Source organism: Cervus elaphus, chromosome 5 (assembly GCF_910594005.1).
Source record: "Cervus elaphus chromosome 5, mCerEla1.1, whole genome shotgun sequence".
Taxonomy (NCBI): domain Eukaryota; kingdom Metazoa; phylum Chordata; class Mammalia; order Artiodactyla; family Cervidae; genus Cervus; species Cervus elaphus.
The window spans coordinates 1,668,680-1,691,306 of NC_057819.1; the positions used below are offsets into that span (position 1 = coordinate 1,668,680).

Here is a 22,627-nt window from a genome sequence, read left to right on the forward strand (position 1 = left end):
GAAGACTCACTGCAGCCAATAAATAAATAAATCTTAAAAAAAAAAAGTATTCAATCCAACTGATTGGGGCAACTATTTCTCCCCAGGGGCAACTATTTTGTGTTTCTCCTTCCAGAAACAGTACAGACATAAACAAATATATTTTTAAATCATATCTTTTTCTTTTTAATGCAAATTAAAAGAAAGTGACACTGTGTTCTGGACTCTGCTTTACTTCACTTACTAACATACCTCAGGTTGCTGCGTGTCAGCACGCGCAGGTCTACTTCTCTTTCCCACCTCTGCACAGAGCTCCACCGAGGAGGACTATCACAATTTGTTTAATGAGTGCCCTCAGCGTTAACAGTCTGACTGCTTCTAGCCTTTTCCCATGGCAGTGTTGCAGGAAACATCTTTGCACATATGGCCTTAGACACAGGCATGAATATGTCATCAACAGGATAAATTCCTAGCTCTGGTATTACAGGTTCAAAAGGTTAATGCATGCTAAATATTAACATTGCTAAATTTATTTTTCTAGAGTCTACCAATTTATACTCCTACCAAGAATTCGTTCATTCATTTTTTTTCATTCAACCAGTATTTGAGTGGCTACTGTGTGCCAGGCATTTTTTTAGGCTCTGGGAACATAGCAAATGCATCATAACAACAACAAAACAAAATCCATTCCCTAAGGGAGCTTGCAGAGGGAGCGGGAAAACAAAAAAGTAAAATATATAATATTTCAGGTGGTAGGAAACACTATGGCTAAAATAAGGGAGAGAAAGGAGTGCTGGTCAGGGTTCAGTTCAGTTCAGTCGCTCAGTCGTGTCTGACTCTTTGTGACCCCACCGACTGCAGCACACCAGGCCTCCCTGTCCATCACCAACTCCTGGAGTTTACTCAAACTCACGTCCATCGGGTCGGTGATGCCATCCAGCCATCTCATCCTCTGTCGTCCCCTTCTCCTCCCGCCTTCAATCTTTCCCAGCATCAGGGTCTTTTCAAATGAGTCAGCTCTTCATATGCTTCAGCATCAGTCCTTCCAATTAATATTCAGGACCGATTTCCTTTAGGATTGACTGTTTGGATCTCCTTGTAGTCCAAGGGACTCTCAAGAGTTTTCTCCAACACCACAGTTCAAAAGCATGGATTCTTCAGCCAGGGTGTGTGGGTGTGGGTTAGTTGCTCAGTCCCGTTCGACTCTTTGCGACCCCACGGACTGTAGCCCGTCAGGCTCCTCTGTCCATGGGATTCTCCAGGCAAGAATACTGGAGTGGATTGCCATTCCCTTCTCCAGAGGATCTTCCTGACCCAGGGATCGAACCCAGGTCTGCATTGCAGGCAGATTGTTTACCATCTGAGCTACAGGGAAGATATCGGCCAGGGTGAGGTCGCTCAGCCGTGTCCAACTCTTTGCTACCCCATGGACTGTAGCCTACAGGGCTCCTCTGTCCATGGGATTTTCCAGGCAACAGTACTGGAGCGGGTTGCCAGGGGTTGGCAATTGAAATAAAATGGTCAGGGTAGGAGAATTCCAAGCCTCAGTTTCCTATCTGTAACGGGGGACAATAACAGTACTTATGAGATTAAGTCTGGTAGATAACAGTGACCATTTCACAAACAGAGATAATTTACTATAAACAACCTTTCAGGTGAGAAAACAGTGGCCTAAGGAGGAGCAATTTGCCTAAGGTTCCAAGGAAAATGGGTGGCTCAGTCAGAACCAGAACCCAGTCTCCTGACCTTCCGTGCAGCGAACTTCTAAATATACCCAAGGACCAACAGCACTAAGAAGCAATCCAGCTGGGCTGCTCCCGGCACCACAGCTCAGACGGCCGAGTTCTCTGAGAACGTGATTCTCAGCATCAGCGTGAGGGGAGGGAAGATGTGAGAGCACATGAGGTCCTTCTTCAAGAAGCAGCAGGACGGCTTCACTGGGGCTGGGGGCTGAGCCTGCTGGGCTTTACTCACAAGGCGTCCAGATCCAGGACGGTGCTCTCGGCCAAAGGCAACAAGCTTTCTGGCTGCTGCTGGCCCATCTGCTCTGATGAGACTCCTCCAAACCCTCATCTCCCATTGGTTTCATTCCAAGGAATCTCCTAGAGGAAAGATAAGCAGCAGTTAAATCACAGCTGTAGAAATAATAAGATCCGGACGGGCAGCTGTGTCTGTTTGGCCGGGTGAGCGTTTTCAAGCGGGCCAAGTGTGCTGTGGAGGTCTTGCAGCTCACTCTGCGTGCTGTTCTCACCCGGGGGGCCGCCTGCTCCACCCGCAACCTGGCACTCACTGCTTCCCCGGGCCCTCCGCCTACACAGTGCCCGACCCCTGCCTGGGTGCTAACCTCCTTCAGCTCTGTCCTTTCTTCATGAAGCGTCTCATTCCCTCCACTCAGCTTAACCTCTCCTTTAGAAGATGCTTGCTAGTTAACACAATCAGTATGGTGCAGGGTTTAGAGAAGTCAGCATTCTGGGCTAGAACCCTGTTGAGAAGGGCTTATATGAACCTGGACAAATCATTACCTCTTCTGGGCCTCAGTTTTTAAAAACTAATTTTACTTATTTATTTATTGCCTGTGCTGGGTCTCTGCTGCTGTGTGGGCTTTTCTCTGGTTGTGGAGAGCGGGTGCTTCTCTCCTGAAGTGGAGCACAGGCTCAGCAGTTGCAGGTCCTGGGCTTTACAGAACAGGCTCAGTAGTTGTGGCCCACAGGCTCAGCTGCTCCACGGTATGTGGGATCTTTCCAAACCAAGGATCGAACCCATGTCTCCTGCATTGGCAGGCGGATTCTTTACCACTGAGCCACCAGGGAAGCCTCTGGACCTCAATTTATCTAAAAATGCTGTAAATTATATGGCATTTCAAGTACCATGAAGTCAATTATTCTGCAAAGGGCAGGGACCCCAATGATCTACTTAAAGACAAAAAAATACACAGAGAAGTCATGAGGCCAAAGGCAGACTTTTTCAGCTTGGAGGTACCAGAGTCACTAAAATGCTGTCAAGAGGTGTGTGTGACAACCAACGTCTGGCTGTGAGTGGCACCCACTGTCAAGTCTGGGGTCGGCCATGAAGGGAGTTCATACCTAGAGAAGAGGCCTAGGTTTCAAATTCTATTCATACACTGAATAAACCTCGATGTGAGGGAATGTCAAGGCCAGATCTGGACCTACCCTGTCTGCTCTTGAAAAGGGAACCATGAGAAAGAAAAGGAGCACTGGCATCGTGGTGTTCAAGAAACTAGTTTCCTCTGCAAGGCTAAGAATGGGAAGCTTGAGAGACACTCAGTCCATTAAAGAGACGCTGAATTCAAATTTGGGAAAGTGATCTAAAAAGATTTCAAAAGATGTCAGGACTGAAAGCAAATGTGTAGATGTTTCCATTTCTGTTTAAACTATGAGTGAGTGTGTGAAGTCGCTCAGTCGTGTCTGACTCTTTGCGACCCTATGGACTGTAGCCCACCAGGCGCCTCCATCCATGAGATTTTCTAGGCAAGAGTATTGGAGTGGGTTGCCGTTTCCTTCTCCAGGGGATCTTCCCAACCCAGGGGTTGAACCGGGGTCTCCCGCTTTACCGTCTGAGCCACCAGGGAATCCCGTTTAAACTACGGCCAGTTACAAACAGGTGAAGGTTCTGTTGGGGTAATTTGAGAAAACATGAACATCTTGTTGACTATCACTAATGTATGCTATCTTCTGAGGTCACATCCATAATCTTAAGTTTACCCACAGAGAGAGGCAGGGAATAGCGTGGACAATGGAGACGTGAGATCCTGAATTCCAAAGTAACCTGACAGTTGCTACGTCACTGTGCCCACCTAGAAAAATAATCTGGGCCCCAAACTTCTCTTCCGTATGCCCCACCTCTGGTTGACAACAAACCCACAGCACGGCAGACATTCAGGGCTGCGGACGCTGAGTCCAGCAGGCTGCTCAGATCTCACCCCTGCTGGGATACCAGCAGACTCGGACTCCAGGGTCAGCGGTGCCTCCTAGCAGGGAAACACAGGAGGCGGCAGCCCTGCTTTCATGAAGCCTTCAGTGACTTTCCACTGAGCTGTGGGAAAATTCTGAGAGTCGACTGTGGCTGAATCATAACCCAGAGGTCCCGACAACTCAAGTCTTTGAAGATTCCTTTCATTCCTTTCATTCCTTTCCCAAAGGGGAACCTGGCAAACTCCGATTGTTACTTCCGTTTACCTTCTTCTGTTCCCTCAAGATGCAGGTGCAAGTGGTGCACGCTCCCAGTGCTGCAAAAGGCACCAGGGTAACAGCACCTATGGTCGCAACAACTTGTATTTATCTAGAACTGGCTGCTGCCAGGCGCTGTTTACACACTGTTTTCAATGAATCTTCACAACTACCCAGTGGGGGTGTTACTAGGAATATTCCTAGTCTACAGATGAGGAAACGGAGGCCCAGGGAGGCTGGTAACTTGCCTCTGGCCCCACAGCTTGGGTGTGAGGCAGGGAGGTTTAACGTGAGCACTGCGGAGAGCCTGTGCTCACCACCACCGTGTCACACACGCTGTGGCCAACGCCAGTACAGACACTCCCAGCTCCAAGGCACTGGGCAGATCACAGACCAACCCACAGCTTTTGCAGCTGAGAAAACAGACCTCATGAGATGACGGGAACTGCCTGGTGACAGAGCCAGGCACTGAGGCAGGGCTCTCCACTCCAAGGTTCAATGTCCTCTCTGCTGCATCAGAGGCCTTGGGTCCTCTGATTCATCTTAAGGGTCTGGAGTTCTTTCATATCTTACCCCTTATTCTTTAGGGACTGGAGCTTTATATAAACATAAAAATACTTTCATAGACTTCCTTCATAATATACTGACCTCTCAATTCTTCCTACCCTTTTAAAGGGACTTCTTTTTTTTAGTATTAACTTGGCTCTCTCTTGCCTTCTCCTTTTTTTAAATCCCAAGAAAGTGAAAGGAACTTCAGACAGGTGTTTTTTTTAAGACTCTTTGATATCTTTTAACCAAGTTTACCTTTTTTTAACCAAAGCATCTTAAACACAGCTATTCAGCTATAATTTCTAACTGTCAATCATCGAGCAAGCGTGTCTGACCTCAGGGTCCTTCCCTGCGCGCCCTCGTAAGAGAAGACCCCTGAGGCTCGCTGTGTCACCCTCAGGCCTCGCTCTGCGCAGGCTCTTCCTCACACCCGCCTCCTGTCATGGAGGTGGTGCTCCCACTGCACCCCGGGCCGTCTTGACACAATGACCGTGGCCCATTCCTTCCCACTCCCTTCTTCACCCAGACCAACAGATTATACAGAGGGGAGTAAGAGTGTAGAAGGAGTAACATGTGGTGGTGGAGTCTGGTCTTTGCAGTCAAACACACCTTCACCCCTCTGGTCAAGTTCGTTGACTGAGCCGAGCCTCAGACATCACGTGGATGGGAGGCCCCACTTCAAGATGATTATGAGAATGGATTGAAAGAATGTGTAAAGGGCCACCTAGCACACAATTGATGGGCCTCCCAGGTGGCGCTGGTGGTCAAGAACCTGTCAATGCAGGAGACTTAAGAACCGTGGGTTCAACCACTGGGTGGGGAAGATCTCTTAGAGGAGGAAAAGGCAACCCAACTCAGTATTCTTGCTGGAATCGCATGGACAGAGGAGCCTGGCAGGCTAGTCCACGGGGCTGCAGAGAGGCGGACACGCCTGAGGCACCTCAGCAGCAGCGCACCGCCACCGTCTTCTCCCTCTCCCAGGCCCTTTCCCTCCCTTCACAAAAAAACGTTCAAAACACCTTCATTAAAAAAAAAAAAAGCCGTATCTCATCCTCAAACAATAAACTATTCTCTCTCCTTCCTGTCACTCCAAGCATACTCACATTTTATCCTCACTGTTGGCCCTTCTGTTCCCCTACTCAATCCATTTTGGCCACTATACACTGAGCTCCTACCAGGGACCAGCTCAGCCCGTTTTAATACTTTCCTGAGTTCGATACACGCTTGTGAGCTGACGCCACGGCAACATTAACTGCCGCCAGCTCTCGACCTCAGATGACCTGCTCCTTTCTGCATCTCGTCCAAGTCCCCTGAACTTTCTGTCTCACCACTTTCTACCTCTCATTTCTCTGCGTCCTGTCTCTGGGTGGTCTCTTCTATGCCATGGATTCAACAATCACTGTGCTTATTAGACCTCTGACTTTCACTCTCTCTAGTCCCAGTTCTAACGCTCAGGCCCCAGACCCAACTTTCCAACTGTTCAGAGGGAGCCATCTTTGGAAGATCCATGAGCATCTAAATTTCCAAATTTGCTTTTTCACTCATGGCTCCTGCTTCCTAAATGGTGTCACCATTAAGCCAAGGCTCAAGAAAGAAGCCTACTCATCTTGAATGTCCCTATCTTCCATATGCCATTTGAGTGAACACAAATCTCTTTGATTTTTATTTCCACAGTATCTTCTGAATTTAATCTCTCCACCTCCTTAGATCAGGGTTTTGTCACGTCTCAGCTTAAGCTGCAGACTGGAAGCCTTTACTTCCAGTTACTCACCCTACTTACCCTTTGCACAGATCCATGATTTATCTAATTAATAGATCTGAGCATATTAATCATCTTTTCTTAAAACTTCCATAGCAGTGACCAAGGGACATTCTGAATGTTTATGTTTCTAGCTCCCTATTAGAATGGAGGCACCTCGTTTTCAAGTACTGTATCTTGCTGCCTACTAAAGTACATTAATAAGCATCAAGAAAGCATATGGAAGATGGCAGGGTAGAAAGATGTGTGCTCATCTCCTCCTGCAAGAGTTGTTTAACTAGCTGTTAAACAACCATTGACAGGAGGATGCTGGAACCCCCCAGAAAAGATACCCCATGTCCAAAGACAAAGAAGAAGCTGCAGTGAGATGGTGGGAGGGGCACAATCATGATAACAATCACACCCCATACCCGCCGAGTGGGCGACCCACAGACTGGAAAACAATAACACCAAAGAAGTTCTCCCGCTGCTGTGAAAGTTCTGAACCCCACATTAGGCTCCCAGCCTGGGGACCCAACAAGGGGACTGGGAATCCCCAGGGAATCTGACCCTGAAGGCCAGCGGGATTTGACTGTAAGACTTCCACAGGACTGGGGGAAACAGACACTCCAGGCTTGGGGGGCACAAACAAAAGCCTGCCCACACCGAGACCCAGCAGAAAGGAGCAGTGACCCCACAGGAGGCTGAGCCAAAACCACCTGCTGGTGTCGGAGGGTCTCCTGTGGAGACACGGGTCAACAGGAGCTCACCGAGGGACAGGGGTCCCGGTCGCAGCAGTCTGGGAAGGTCCCCCCTTGGCATAAGCCTTCTTGGAGGTCGCCATTAACCTTACCATAAGGCCCTGCGGACCCCAGGGCTGGGTCTCTCCGGCCAAACAATGACCAAGGAGGGAGCACAACCCCACCCGTCAGCAGATAATTGGGTTAAAGCTTTACTGAGCAAGGCCCTGCCCACCAGAGCAAGACCCAGCTTTTCCCACTGCCAGTCCCTCCCATCATGAAGCTTACACAAGCCTCTTAGCCTCCTCCATCAGAGAGCAGACAGAAGAAGCAAGAAAAACCACGGTCCCACAGTGGCTAAAAACCACAGTATAGAAAATTAATCAGGATGAAAAAGCAGAAAGTTATGTCCCAGATGAAGGAACAAGATAAAACTCCAGAAAAACAACTAAATGAAACGGAGATAGGCAACCTTCCAGAAAAGAATTCAGAATAATGATTGTGAAGATGATCCAGGATCTGGGGAAAACAATGGAGAAGATGCAGGAAATGCTTACCAAAGACCAAGAAGAACTAAAGAACAAACAGAGATGAACGATACACTAGAAGGACTTGACAGCAGAATAATTGGGGCAGAAAACGGATAAATGACCTGGAAGACAGAACGGTGGGAATTACTGCCACAGAACAGAATATAGAAGAAAAACAGAAAGAAATGAAGACAGCCTAAGAGACCTCTGGGACATTAAACGCACCAACATTTGCACCACAGGGGCCCCAGAAGGAGAACAGGAAGGACCTGAAAGATACTTGAAGAGATGAGAGCTGAAAACTTCCCCAACATGGAAAAGGGGATGGCCAACCAAGTCCAGGAAGCACAGAGTCCCAGGAGGATCAACCCAAGGAGGAGCACACTGAGACATATAGTAACCAAACTGACAAAAATTAAAGACAGAGATAAAAAATATTAAAAGAGACAAAGGAAAAATGACAAATAACATACAAGGGAGCTCCCATCAGGCTATCAGCTGACTTCTCAACAGAAGCTCTGCAAATCAGAAGCGAATGGCACAATATATTTAAAATGATAAAAGGGAAGAACCTACAACCAAGAGTCCTCTACCCAGCAAGACTCTCATTCAGATTTGATGGAGAAATCAAAAGCTTTCCAGACAAGCAAAAGTTAAGAGAATTCAGCACCACCAAACCAGCTTACAACAAATATTAAAGGAACTTCTCTAGGCAGGAAACACATGAGAAGGAAAAATAAACCCTACAGAAAATAAACCCAAAATAATTACGAAAACAGTAATAGGATTATATATATCCATAATTACCTTAAACGTAAATGGATTAAACACACCAACTAAAAGACACAGACTGGCTGGGTGGATGAAACATGTGGATGTATACACTTCCACTTACCACATCCCTCTGCTGGACCCCCTCCCCAACTTGTATGTAATTATTTTATATTGTTACGTTAATCATGTTTCCATTATGGCTTGCAACTGTAATTATTTTTTGTCTGACTGTTGATTATGAAAACTGATAAACATCTTTTAGTATTGTGATTATGCAACTGTTACATAATACTATTGTATCACAGTTGGTAAACAGAAAAATAATATAACTCTAGATCACCAAAACTACCATTTAATAGGAAAACTTGTAATCATTTTTTAAAATCCTGCATAGCAGAATTATTTGGTATTTTTTAAAAAATACAAATGCCCAGGTACTGCTTTTTTTCACCATAGCTCCAGATATGTTTCTAATGAGCAGTCATGTTTAAAAACAACTGGACTAGATGATAATCTTTTACTTTTATCTAGTTTGTTCCACTTTTTCTATTTCATATTCAGTGCTCCCATTTCATTTAGCTTAGGTTTTCCATCTTTTTTTTTTGATGTTCTTTCTCAAGTCTTTATCAAGTATAGTAGAAAAGCTTTTGTATATATCTATCTATATATATAGATAAAAATATGTATATGTTTTAGAAAACTTACAAATTTTTGCCTAACTAAAAAATTTATATATTTTTTTTAATAATTTTTAAAAATTTATATTTTGATTCCATTTGTTTGACTTAGTATGAATAGAATGCTAGATTTCTAATTTTAAAAAAGTAGGCAACAAGCCACAAAGGTTTACTGTATAGTGCAGGGAACTCTAGTCAATATCTTGTAATAACCTATAATGGAAAATAACTTCAAAAATAATATATGTATACATGTACAACTGAATCACCTTCCTGTGTACCTGAAACACTGTAAGTCAACTATACATCAATAAAATATACAAAGAAAAGAAAGGAAAGGTTATTATATAAATACAAACCCAGTATACCGTGCCATGTACAGTAGAGAATATGAAAGAAATATAACGTGATCCCTGTCCTCAGAGAGCTTTTACTCTTTTTGGAGAGACAAAACAAACTGAAGACACTATTAGGTACCTAAGCTGAGACACAAACTCTAAACGCTCAAGCAGAGAGGAGTGTGAGGTGGAACTTCTGGTGGAGACCTCTCAGAGAAAAAAAGGCTTCCTGAGGGCCTGAAGGGAGGGCAAGGTGAAGACGGTGAGGAAGCAACAGAAGGGGCAGGGCGCTCCGAGGTGGGAAGGGCCGAGGATTTGCCGACAGGAAGAAGCCTGGGCTACCGGGAATGGGAGATGATGCGGGGGACCAATGAGGCTCACCCGGGGAGAAGAGGTGAGTCAGAAAACAGAAGCCCTCAAAGGGCAAGGAAACAGGAGTCTGACCAGATAAACAAAGTAGTAACTTTTTTGAGTGCTCTAACAATACAGAAACTGTCATATACAAAAGCTGTAATAATACAGAAGCTGCCTTTTCACACACACACACACACTCTTTCAATGCAGCGGTGCTCTCAGACACTACTCTCCTCATTTTGCAAATGAAGAAGGTGAAACATAGAGCCGTTCAATAATGTGCTTGGGGCCACACAGCTGTGCGCAAGCCCTGAGCACTGTAGGCAAAGGCAGAGAAGATCACTCCTGCTTCCAGAGGGCTCAGTGTCCAAGCAGAGACGGGCGCCAGTGATGATCTCATCAAGAGTTACTCACAGAGCACTGTGTCAGGTGTTGTAACAAACATATAAGGACATGGCAGTGTTATTTTAGTAAAATCAATCTAAAAGTATTAGATTAAAAGCAAAAGGCTCTCTCAGGGGACAAAATCACTGATTGGAGAAATTAGGAAACCAGCCTCCTAGCTAACACAGTTACCCAGGCAAAATCCAGCAGTGACGTGATGAAGGTGGATGCAGCGAGACTGGAAAAGAGGCAGAACAGAAAACACTCTAAAGCAGAAACGATTAATGTACGAAAAAGAGAATCAGACACATTTTTATGTCTGGAAAACTGAGAGGAGGACATTAGTAAGAGGACGGTAAATTCATTTGAAGGTAACATTGAGTTAAAGACAAAGTAGGACCGGGAGAATGTAATAGGCCTTAATACAAAAAGATTTTTTAAAAAGCAATTTTATCTACCCTTGGCTGTGCGGGGTCTTTGCTGCTGTGAGGGCTTTCCTCCAGGGCTGGCGCCCGGGCCCTGCGCTGCAGCGGCCTCTCTTGCTGCGGAGTGCGGGCCCCAGGGTGCACGGGCCTCAGCAGCTGCAGCTCCTGGGCTCCAAAGCTGCACAGGCTCAATAGCTGCGGCACACGGCTTGGGACCTTCCCGGACCTGGGATCAAACCCGTGTCTCCTGCACTGGCGGGCAGATTCTTTACCACTGAGCCACGAGGGAAGCCCAATACAGGAAGACTGAGAAGCAAGATTTTTTTATTTTTTAACATTGTTAGCACCCAGCCCTGAGTTGTACATAACGAAAGAATCTCAAATATTTTAATAAACTCTCTGCCGGTAGGATGGCCTCTGTGTTTTATTTTCTCCCCACATTTCGCTAGTCTCTATTATTAGTTCTGTCTTGCATCATCCTTTCTACAGAAATGAGGTAGAACATAACAAAGTTGAAACACACAAGAACTTATCTATCCAAAACCAATTCCTAAAACGCTGTGTTTGCTCATCACTTCTCTGGAACTTTTTTGTCAGAGTTGCTTTCATGGTCATTCTATAATCCAGAGTTTACCATTACACTCTGTTAAAACCTCCAACCTCATCATACAATAATTTAGCTCTTGTTTTTTCAAAAATAAAATCCACTGTCAAAAAAAAACACACCTTATCAGCAGTAAAGTTGTTCCAGAAGCTGTGACACAATCTCCATGGGCAACACCCACAGGGGCTTTCCAAATATTCCAAGGAGTGGCTCCATCGATGTGGGGAAGGGATGTCCCTACGGAGAGTGGGGCATCATACTGCTGAGTATTTCACAGACCTGCTTTTCATTTAGTTCTTGAAGCAGCCATAGAAGCAAGTATTACCATCTTATGCTAAAGAAGAGTAAAAGAAGGCCCAGACAGGAATGGAGATGCAGACATACAGAGCAGGCTCTGGACGCGACGGGGGAAGGGGAGGGCGGGGGCTGAGACAGCATCACTGAAGCATGCGCCCACCACATGTAGAGCAGGCGGCTGGTGGGAAGTTGCTATACAACACAGGGGCGCAGCCTCTGCTCCCTGACCACCTGGAGGGGCGGGAGGCGGAGAGGAGGTTCAAGAGGGAGGGGCATGTGTATCATTACGGCGGATTCACACTGTTGAAGAGAATATTGTAAAGCAGAAGCCAACCCAATATTGTAAAGCAACAATCCTCCAATTAAAGATAAATTTTTCAAAAAATTAAAAAGAAGGCTCAGAAAAGTCACTTTCTCAAGGTTATAAAACTAATACATAGCAGAGTTGGGGATTTCAAAACTTATGATTTTACCACTGTACCATGTTGTTTTTGATAAAATAACCCAACGTACGGGGACATTATTAAACAGTATCATTACTATATAATCTTATCTTGTATGGCCACGATTTTAATAGTCTTTTAATTTCATTTGTTTCCCCATCATTTTCTGTATTTACTGATTGGGGAAAATATGACCAACCAGCCATGAAAATCTGTCATAGATCTTGAATTAAGTCTACCTTATAAAAATACAGAACATTAGAAACAGAAATACCTTTAAATCATCAGGCCTGTCTCCTGATAATATGGTTTTAAGTATGTTACAATCCCGGTCAGCAAGCAAACAGTATCCCCGTCTCCTTAGGATAATGTGTTCAGCGGAAGGTTCTCATGTATCTGCCAGCAGGGCTTTGTTCATGAACTCTCTGCTGAATACAGAAAGTTTTATTTATTCCTCCTTTAAACTCTACTCCTTCAACACTGGAACACCATACACATTTATACATAGCAGATGATTATACTATCTTAAACCAGGTTGGAAGCCTGGCAGGCTTGAATTATTTAAGAGAAAAACATTTCCACTTGTCCTGCCAAACACATTGATCAATGTTCATTTAAGTGATGTAATCATCTCTTCTCATTTTGCAAGGTCTTCTCTCTCTCTTCAGGTGACTAAGCAGTCTGCAATCTTCCTTCCTTTAATTGGATAATTTTCAGGCTTGTCTTACCCTTCCGGTTTTTACAACTTCATGCATTTTCTCCTGTGAATGCAGTAAAAGGTTTCATGGCTAGAATCTTTCTTTAGCACACGTCTCTAGAACTCTATCTTCCCGAACACTGGTGCAGCGCGACTGTTTATCTACTCCGGTGCCCCAGACAGACTGGCTACTCTTTAATGGCCACCTTTTTCTGCTTGCAGTCCTGCGTTTCCTCCTCCTTGGATCGACCTTCCTGTGTCCTCCATATATCCTTCTGGCTCAGACACTTGTTCTCCCACCTCTGGACCTGTGTGGCACTTTTGGTAATGTTATCACCCAACATGGTAAACACGGCTACTGTTTATTAAGCACTAACCATGCACTGTCTCTGGAGCCTCATGTCTGTAACAAACTACCCAGCTTCTCCTCCTACCCTCTCACAACACTCCTCTGTGAAGAGTGTCACTCAGAGGCCTGGCACACAGCAGGCACTCAGTAAATAGGCACCATCACTAGGTTAGGAGAACAAGCACCACAGGACTTATTCATGTCTGACCCCAGCGCCTGGTCCGGCTGTCTGGCTTACTCAATGCACGTTTACAAAACTAACCAATGAAGAGAATAAATGTTAAATATCTGCATGATCCTTGTGAGACAAGCTGTGCAGCTTGCCGTGGACAGCTAAAACTTCACTCTTTGGAGTCTAGACAGGAAAAGCACCCAGTTAAGTGCACAGAGATGGGGCTGGGGAGCCCAGAGCACTGCCTAGAGGTTCAGAAGCATGCAAGGTCTCAAGTTCAGGAAGCTCTTGCTGGCTAGTGATTGAAGAGGTTGATATGGAAGATGGCCTCCTGTGGAATGCTCCAGGCACAAGCCAGCATCAGTTTGGCTCCCAGAGGTAGATGGCATGGTCAAATCAACTCCCTTGATCAGGGAGAAACTTAGGACTGTAAGAAAGCCTCCTGATGATGAAGGGGGTGCCTCATTCCTTAGAGAACAGAAGCCTAGACATTCAGCGCACACACAGACCCAAAGGTGAGTCTCTGGGGCACTGGGATTTGGCAATGGCAGGAAGTAGTCTGTGGTGGGAGTCTGTCAACAGCTAGTAGGGCCCGGTGAGCAGAATGAGACTCAAGTCCTTGGCAGTGTTAAGTTTAAAAGGAGGCAGTATACTGGCATACCAGAAAGAGACTGGATTTAAGAAACAAAACCTAGATTCAGTTACTGAACCAGAGTGCAAACGTGTTTAATGCCCCAACCACGGCAGACTAGCTATCTGACTTGGGACATCAATTATTCAGGCAGGGCTAGCAGCAAGGTTGAACTCTGAAGAGCGACTCGGATTCCGGCACTAAGGACAGAACTTGCCACTGGTAAAGCTGCGGAGGGAGCAGAGAATCTGCCCTGCTACGACACTGCAAGCCCTTTGCAGTGGGTAATAAGCACAGCACAGCCTCTCTGAGCACAACGTCTGCCTGGCTTCAGTGCTGAGGACTCTTAGATACCAGTTATCTGTAGCTGGCAAAGTACAGAACACAAGCCTGTCTGGTCTGGATTAACAAACATCTTTCTATCCACATTCACTCGTCTCACCCTGGGGCTGTGTACAGCTGTGTACCTGCTTGGTCTCTTCATCCCCACACAGTGTTTTTCCCCTAACTTATCGCCAGATACAACCACTTTCAAGTTGAAATCACTCTTCACAACCACAAGTTAGTTGTTTCATCCTGATTCTGGGACCAAAATCCTATCCAGTCACTACTGGGTCCCAGAATCTAAGTCCACACTACTAGCAACAAGAGTGGTCCTTTCGATTAAAACCAACCCAGCCAAACACACCGTGACAAACACTCACTACTGCTACTACTGGTATACTAAGATCCTCCTGTCACCTAGCTCTTCAGTAACAGATTCATCTTGACTTTCACTTCTTCAGAAACCAAAGTATCTTGTTGGTCTATGGTCTGTTTGTGGCTCTTTCGATTTGCTATCCCTAAGGGTTTTTTTTTGTTTGTTTTTTGGCTCATGTTAAAGCAATATGTTCAAATCATGGACTATCTGGTTCAACTACCCATCTGATGACTGACTTTCTTCTACAACACTCCCACCAAGTGGTCATTGGGACCATGTTTGAACACTCAGAATGACTGAGAACCCACTGCCTACGGAGGCAGTCTATTTCATCTCTGAATCACCTGCTGGAAGTAATGGGCTGAAATGCACCTCCCTGTGTTTCTATCCATTGACTCCAGCGCCTCCCCTCAGAGCCATATGGAACAAATATAAACCTCTTACACATGGCCCACTTCAGAGATCTGAATAAAGTGACAATATCACTCCTGTGTTTGTTTTGCTGGATAAATGTTCCCAGTGCCTTCAACCATTTGCTGCTATTAGATGGTCTCACTAGCATCATCTCTCTCTTTTCTGGCTGTACTCAAAATGATCTATATGCCACACATATAGCCCAGAGCCAGACAGATTACAGGTGTGTTCTGGACACTAAACCTCTCATAAGGCAGCCTGAAGGCTAAATCAGCTTTTCTGAAGCTACAACACTCAGTTGACTCACACTGAGTTTATGAACAGCCAAATACCCCTAAATGCCACACATACTGCTGCTAAGCTCACTGCACATTCATGTCATTGTTTTAGGGAGAGCAGGCAGTTGACAGGAAGGTTCATTTAAGAAGGTTCGTTTATCTTGTTGAAACCGTGACATTTGGGTCCCAAAAATTCAACCGAGGATTTTGCATTCCTAATGATACATCAACCTGTGCTTAGTTTGCTAGTCCAAATGATTAGACAAACTAATGATGGGTCATGGACTAGATTTCAGCTTAGGCTAGTCAACTTTGATTTTATTTCATGGCTTCCCTCAGAATGCAGCCTTCTTCAAAGTTACTCATCTTTCAAATGTATGCTTTTGATTACCAGAAGAACTGGCAGAAAGAGTATAAATGATTCAATACAAAGATACTATCACCACTGAAAAATACTCCAAAGATAAGCACCCAGTACATTAAGGATGGTATATTTATGATTTTCCATGGGAATATTATACCTGAACACCTTTTCCTTGATTACAAATATCTTGAAGAAATACTACTGTATAGATTTTCAAAGATATTTCCACTTCGCTTATTTGATTATTTCAATTCAAAGAAAGTAGAGTAGGTATTATCATACTCATTTATAGATGAAGAAACAGACCTAGAAAGGTCATGACTTGTCGGGGGAAGAACCAGGACTGAACCCCAAGTCCTGGGATTTCTAGTCTAGTGCAATTCCCCCTGTAGCCATGGCACTCTAACACAAGAGTGTCCTGGTCCTGGCCTCAGAGCACTAATATCCAAGGAGCTCTCCTCTAGCTGCGAGTAACATGCGCTCTACTCACCCTTGTCATATAGATTAAAAAAAAAACGGGGGGGCTCAGTGAAAAGATGAAAAGTTGTCACAACACTTAAGAGATCCCAAACTCTAGCCATCATAAAATTTATGAGAATTAGTCCAATACCTTTAACTTTAGCGACCGGGAAGAGATACCAAGTAATTTATCTAAAGCTGCAGTTACCTAATAGCAAAACCAGGATTAGAATCTATTTATATACCCAATTCAATGTTCTTTTGGTTATACCATATTGTTTCTCAAGACACACGTAGGCAGCTGTCTGTTACCTTTGCATGCTAAGTCGTCTCAATCCTGTTCAACTCTTTGCAATCCTATGGACCGTAGCCAGTCAGGCTCCTCTGTCCATGGGATTCTCTAGCCAAGAATACTAGAGTGGGTTGCCATTTCCTTCTCCAGGGAATCTTCCCAACCCGGGGATTGAACTTACATCTCTTACATCTCCTGCATTGGCAGGCAGGTTCTTTACCTCTAGCACCACCTGGGAAGCCACAGGGATCTGTGTGTTACCTTTAGCTAGGACATTTCTGAAGATGAGGCCTGATGTGTGTTATCTACAACTCAAGAAAGTGATGGCTAAAGATCCTGCCAAACTCCTAATCCAAGGGACTATGGGTGAGGAGATAATCAAAGAGGGATTGACCATGACATGTTGAACTTGCAACCTCCCAGTAAACAGAGCTGTGCTATACGAAGTAGCCCCTGAAGGTGGAGTCTTCCTCTCAACAATACTGTTACAGAAATTGCTCCAGGACTTGGACGGATGTGTGCCTCCATCCAGGACTTGTGTCGTAGATGACCAGGGTATAAAGACAGCTGAAAAGGAGACAATTATGAAGCTGCCATAGCTATGGGTGGACTTTTTAAAGAGCAGACTAAATATTTAGCTACAAAAGGACCCTGTGACTATATAAACACTTATATTTATATGGTGTTTAATTTACTTCAACAGTCATTTGTTGAGCATCAATTATACACAAAGCACTTTATTTCCAAAGGCATGTCATACTACTATCCTCAAGAAACTTAATAGCTTCAATAATATGGAAACACAGAAGTGGGAACTTAAGCAACCCTGAGGAGCCAGAAAAGGATTTGTTGAAGAGGAGACACCTGAATTGAATCTTAAGGTCTGGGTGAGAATTTTCTGGGTGAGGAAAAAGCTGAGCAAAGACAGGCATGAAACAGTGCGGAGTGTTTGTGCAACTAGAAACAGTCTGATGGTGCTAGAGCCCAAAGTACGGGCAGGGAAGAGTTATAGCACAAAATGAGGCCAAGTCAGAGGGCCTGATGCCATGCCATTTTGGACTTTGGCCTAAACTAATGAAGTGCCGCTAAAGAACAGATCACCCTGGGAACCAAGGCTAAGGAGGAATTTGAAGTTGGGAGGCAGGAAGACTGATCATGAGTTGGTTGAAGTAATTCAGATGATGAGAGCCTGTGCATGGATGTATAAGTAGCAATAGGAATGTATAAGATGTATCAAATAGGTCATATTCCAGAAAAAAAGGAGGCTACTGAATGACGTTTTCTGAGGGGTGAGGTCTCCTGATTTAAATATTCATCTCAGAATTTCTTCTCATACCTGACACTTCTGTCATCAGAGCTTCCTTTTGTAGGATCTCCCTTCTGTAGGATCTCCCCCACTAAATGGAGGTGATCACTGCATTTTAGTGTTGGTCAGCTAACATTAAGATGGATTATGAAAGTTTACTGAGAGTAAAGAAGGCCTTGCAGGGATGGGCAGGGCTAGTCATGAAGGAAGCAGCAATGGATTCAAAGCAAAAACAAGGAACAAAAGTTCAAGCTGCTCAAAAGGAAACTCCATCAGTTCAGTTCAGTCACTCAGTTGTGTCCGACTCTTCATGACCCTATGGACAGCAGGACGCCAGGCTTCCCTGTTCATCACCAACTCCCGGAGCTTGCTCAAACTCATGGCCATTGAGTCGGTGATGCCATCCAACCATCTCATCCCCTGCCGTTTCCTTCTCCTCCTGCCTTCAATCTTCCCCAGCATCAGGGTCTTTTCCAGTGAGTCAGTTCTTTGCATCAAGTGGCCAAAGTATTGGAGCTTCAGCATCAGTCCTTCCAATGAATATTCAGGACTGATTTCCTTTAAGATTCACTGGTTGGATCTCCTTGTAGTCCAAGGGACTCTTAAGAGTCTTCTCCAGCACTACAGTTCAAAAGCATCAATTCTTCTGCACTCAGCTTTCTTTATGGTCCACCTCTCACATCCATACATGATGGGAAAAACCATGAAACTCCATATGTCACCACATTGCCTGGGCTGGCCCTGCTCTGCTACAAAATCCATTTTCAGGCAACTTGGGTGCACTATGCCAAAACTCTTTCATGTTAGCCACTTAAGTCTACACAAGGATAGTAATATTAACAATAAAATACACCCTAGCAAAGAAGAAGAACTATAATTTCTGAGCTAAGGAACACCACATAGGGACAAACTAACCCAGACATTGGGCCTTTAGAAATAGTGTCCCTTAAGGTCTTTCCTCCTTGACTGACTACAAGTGAAATATTGGCGCCTGTATTTTTATTTCCAGTAAGTATCATGTTTAATTTGGAAATCTGACAAATACCAAGAACTCCTGCCCCACATTTCACAGTAATACTGAGAGAATTAAAGGGGACAAAAAGAGGCAAAAGCTTCTGTGTGCTGTAGAGCGCTAAATGAAGTCATGAGCAGCCCTTTGGTTCACAGGAGAAAAGAGGTGGATGGGGTCTCCATGTCATTCATGGCTTGTGCAAGAACTGCTCACCAATGATGACCAAAAAATCATTCAAATCTTTCAGATGTTGGTGAGCACAGTCCACAGTACCTTAAGTACCTTCCCTAAGAATTAAAAGTAATGTACACTATGAATTGAAAAGTAACACCTAAAACAAACAGATACATTTTTAACAAATCAGCTCTTTCTATAAAACCAGTCTCTATAATGAAACTCTGTCGTAAACACGCATGTAAATAGATAAATTTATATGCAACTAGATTGTTAGACTCATATTTTATTAGAATTAGAAAAGGCTTAGATAGTTTCTACAGACTGTATTCCCAGATTTCTTCCCTTCCCCATCTTTCTTACAACAGGAAGACTGAGGTAATGGTAGAACCCAGACTAAACTACAAACTTCCTGACTCCTGGTATAAGGCTCTTTTTTCCTCTACAAAATGACACTTCAAACAAAAAATACAACAAAACCCAGACTTTTAAAATGTTAGTATCACATGCTTCAAATCTTCTTTAAAAAAGAACTATATGTCAGCAAATGATCCCTACTCCATCCTTCCTGCTCATGTTGTATACAACTACTGAATTACTATATATCCATAAACCAGACCATATCGCCACAGAAAGTACTGGTCTTCATAACAAGGAAGAGTCCCTCACTGTAGTATGCTTGCATGTAGTTAAAACCTTTGGGATTTGGCTGGATTTGCAAAGAGAAACTAGGGCAGAGCCTATTAGCTTTTTTACTCATTACCACAGAAGAATCTAGTCAAGTATCTTATGATTTAGAATGAAAATAAATTGGGTAAATAAAAAAATTAACATAATTTTTTAAATCCTTCTCAAATACATGTTTCATATTTGTGAAACTCTGGTTTATAATGACCTAGGGTGAAGACCTATCACTGAACAACAGGGCAAGATGGATTTAGCAATTTAACTATAATAATAGTTTCTCCTTCTGCTTCAAGGTCCAGCTCAAATGTCACCACTTTAATGAATCTGTCCTTGATCCCCTCAGAATTAATTCCTTCAGCAGTCATTTACTGAGTGCCAAAGCCCTGAAGATACAAAAGGAGATCAGACCCAGTTCCCTGCCTGGAGCTCAGAAATAATTACATAACAGTGTTTGATAAATGCTCTAATAGCGTATCCATAAAGGGTTGGTGGAGTCTAACTTCTCCTGGAGCAACTGGAGGAGACTTAACAGGAGGGGGATACATCAGCTTCATCTTGGAGGACGAGCAACAGGTCACAAAACAGAAGACGGCAGGCCATTCTAAGCAGGAAGATAATAAAAGAGAGGGTATGAAGGATGTTAAGATGTTAGTTTTAGAAGGACAACTAAGGATAGACATCAGAGGCAGGGAGTTAAGTTAGAAGACTGGCAGCAATTCAAGCAAAAGATGACATGATTGCAGGCATGAGGTGGGAGAGGGAAAGATTTTAACAAAAGGCAGGAGATAAATTTAGCAGAACTTGATTGTATGGGAGCAAGAACATGGAGGAACTGGGGATGACTCCCAAAGGCTTGGCAAATGAGTGGGCAGTGAGGCCATTAACTAAACTAGGAAATACCACAATAGAAGATAAGAGCAGGGCGGAAGAAGGGAGGCTCAAATTCCCTCTGAGGCATTCTGAGTTGGCAATAAGGCCTCTCCTTTGAGGTCTTAAATTATTTCCCTTTCTATGCCAGAAATCACCCTTTCCTGGGAGCTCCAAAGCATCTTGTGTTTTTCACACCAAATCATTTAAATCTGCTGAATTGGGACTTCCCTGGTGGTCCACTGGCTAAGACTGTGCTCCCAACACAAGGTGCTCCAGTTTGATCCCCGGGCTTCCCAGACAGTGGTGGTAAAGAACCCACCTGCCAGGGCAGGAGACCTAAAACACTTGGGAGGGAATCAATCCCTGGGTAGGGAAGATCCTCTGGAGGAGGAAATGGCAATCCACTCCAGTATTCTTGCCTGGAGAATCCCATGGACAGAGGAGCCTGGCAGGCTACAGTCCACGGGGTCACAGAGAATCGGACACGACTGAAGTGACTTAGCACATGCAAGCACCAAGGAACTAGGTGCTTCCCTGCTGGCTCAGTGGTAAAGAACCTGCCTGTCAATGCAAGGAAATGAAGTCTACCCTGGTTCCACCCTTGGGTTGGGAAGATCCCCTGGAGGAGGAAATGGCAACCCACTCCAGTATTCTTGCCTGGAGAATCCCATGGACAGAGGAGCCTGGAGGGCTACAGTCCTTGGAGCACCACATAGTCTGACATCATCTATCGACTAAACAGCAACCACCACAGGGAACTAGATCCTGCTGGCCACAAGCCGCAGCTAAGAGTCCAGGTGCTGCAACTAAAGACAGCCCGAGCTGCCACCTAAGACCCGGGGCAGCCAAATAAATAAGTCATGGTTTGTTTTTTAATCTGCTGTATTTACCAAATCTGTCCCTACCTGAAACCACTGAGGAAAGGTACCAGGTCTTACTGATCTGCGCAACGCCCTTATCTAGGAGTCTTACACATTGCCAGCCCTCAAAGGTTGCATTCTTGAAAGGCGTCTCCATCAGATACTGAAAATTGCCCATGAAAGTGAAGTCGCTCTGTCGCGTCCGACTCTTTGCGACCCCATGGACTGTAGCCCACCAGGCTCCTTTGTCCATGGGATTCTCCGGGCAAGAATACTGGAGTGGGTTGCACATTTCCTTCTCCAGGGAATCTTCCTGACCCAGGGATCGAACCCAGGTCTCCCGCATTGCAGGCAGGCACTTTAACCTCTGAGGCACCAGGGAAGCCCAGAAATTGCCCGTGAACAGGCATCAAATCAAACATCCCACACCTGCCCTAGGGGCTTCTGCAGCGTCCCTCCAGCCCTGCCCCACCGGCGCCTGCTCTGGGCCCCCCACAGTGTTCTCCCCATCTCCTTTGACAACCCCACGAGGATTCCGTCCGCATCTGGGGTGGCCAGGCCTGCGGGTGGCTGACCAGACCGTCCCTTCAGGCGCCTGCCCCATCGGGCTGCACTGCCCGGCTCTCGGGTGGGCCGGACTCCGGGGCTCCTCACGTCCTGGGGGACTCACCCTGGCCTCTGGGAGGCGGTCCAGACCCCACTCCCCACCTCACCCAGGGACCCCATGGGGACACCCACCCGCCCGCCCCTCGCCGACCGCATCCGCTGCGTGGTTATTGGCCACCCTACGGCGCAAGGGTCCCTTTGTGGGGGAGCGCGGCCTGCCCCCCTCCCCCCAACTCTAGAAACCAGGCCTCGGAGGGCGGCGGCGCGGCCTCCGACCTGGGCTCCCCTTCTCCGGTACACTCAGTCCGTGTCCAGGGCGCTGGGCCGGAGTCCGAAGGCGCGGCAGGAAGGTCCATTCACCTCAGGCGGCAGGCCGAGCCGCAGCCCGGCAGGCCGTGTCCTGACCACCCTCGCCACCTCTCCGCGTCCTGAATACTCTGGGCGAGAACCCGAGGCGAGAAGAGTGAGAGGCCCGGGTACCCGCTCGAGGGCCTCCGACAGAGGCTGCCTGGCCGTCGCGCGTGAAGTCGCCTCGCTGAGGCGCTAGTCTCGCGTGGATATAGTCTCGCGTGGATCTAGTCTCCCGCGGAGGGTGCGAGGCCGGCACGTGCCAAAGGAGGCGTGACGGGCGAGGGGCGGTGCCACGCGCGACGCCCTAGGCGCTGATTGGCTGCGCCCAGCAGGGGCGTGAGGAGAGGGAGCGGGGTCCCACAGGAGTCCTCCGCGGGCGGAGGGCG

General features: G+C 45.7%; 1 long non-coding RNA gene across 1 annotated transcript; it reads right to left on the bottom strand.

The window, feature by feature from the left end:
* Positions 1 to 1,367: 1,367 nt before the first annotated feature.
* Positions 1,368 to 22,568, bottom strand: LOC122693605. The gene is made up of 3 exons (XR_006340951.1): positions 22,167 to 22,568; positions 1,954 to 2,081; positions 1,368 to 1,535 (listed from the first exon to the last, which is right to left on the bottom strand). It is a non-coding gene; the product is annotated as an uncharacterized LOC122693605 (long non-coding RNA).
* Positions 22,569 to 22,627: the final 59 nt, after the last annotated feature.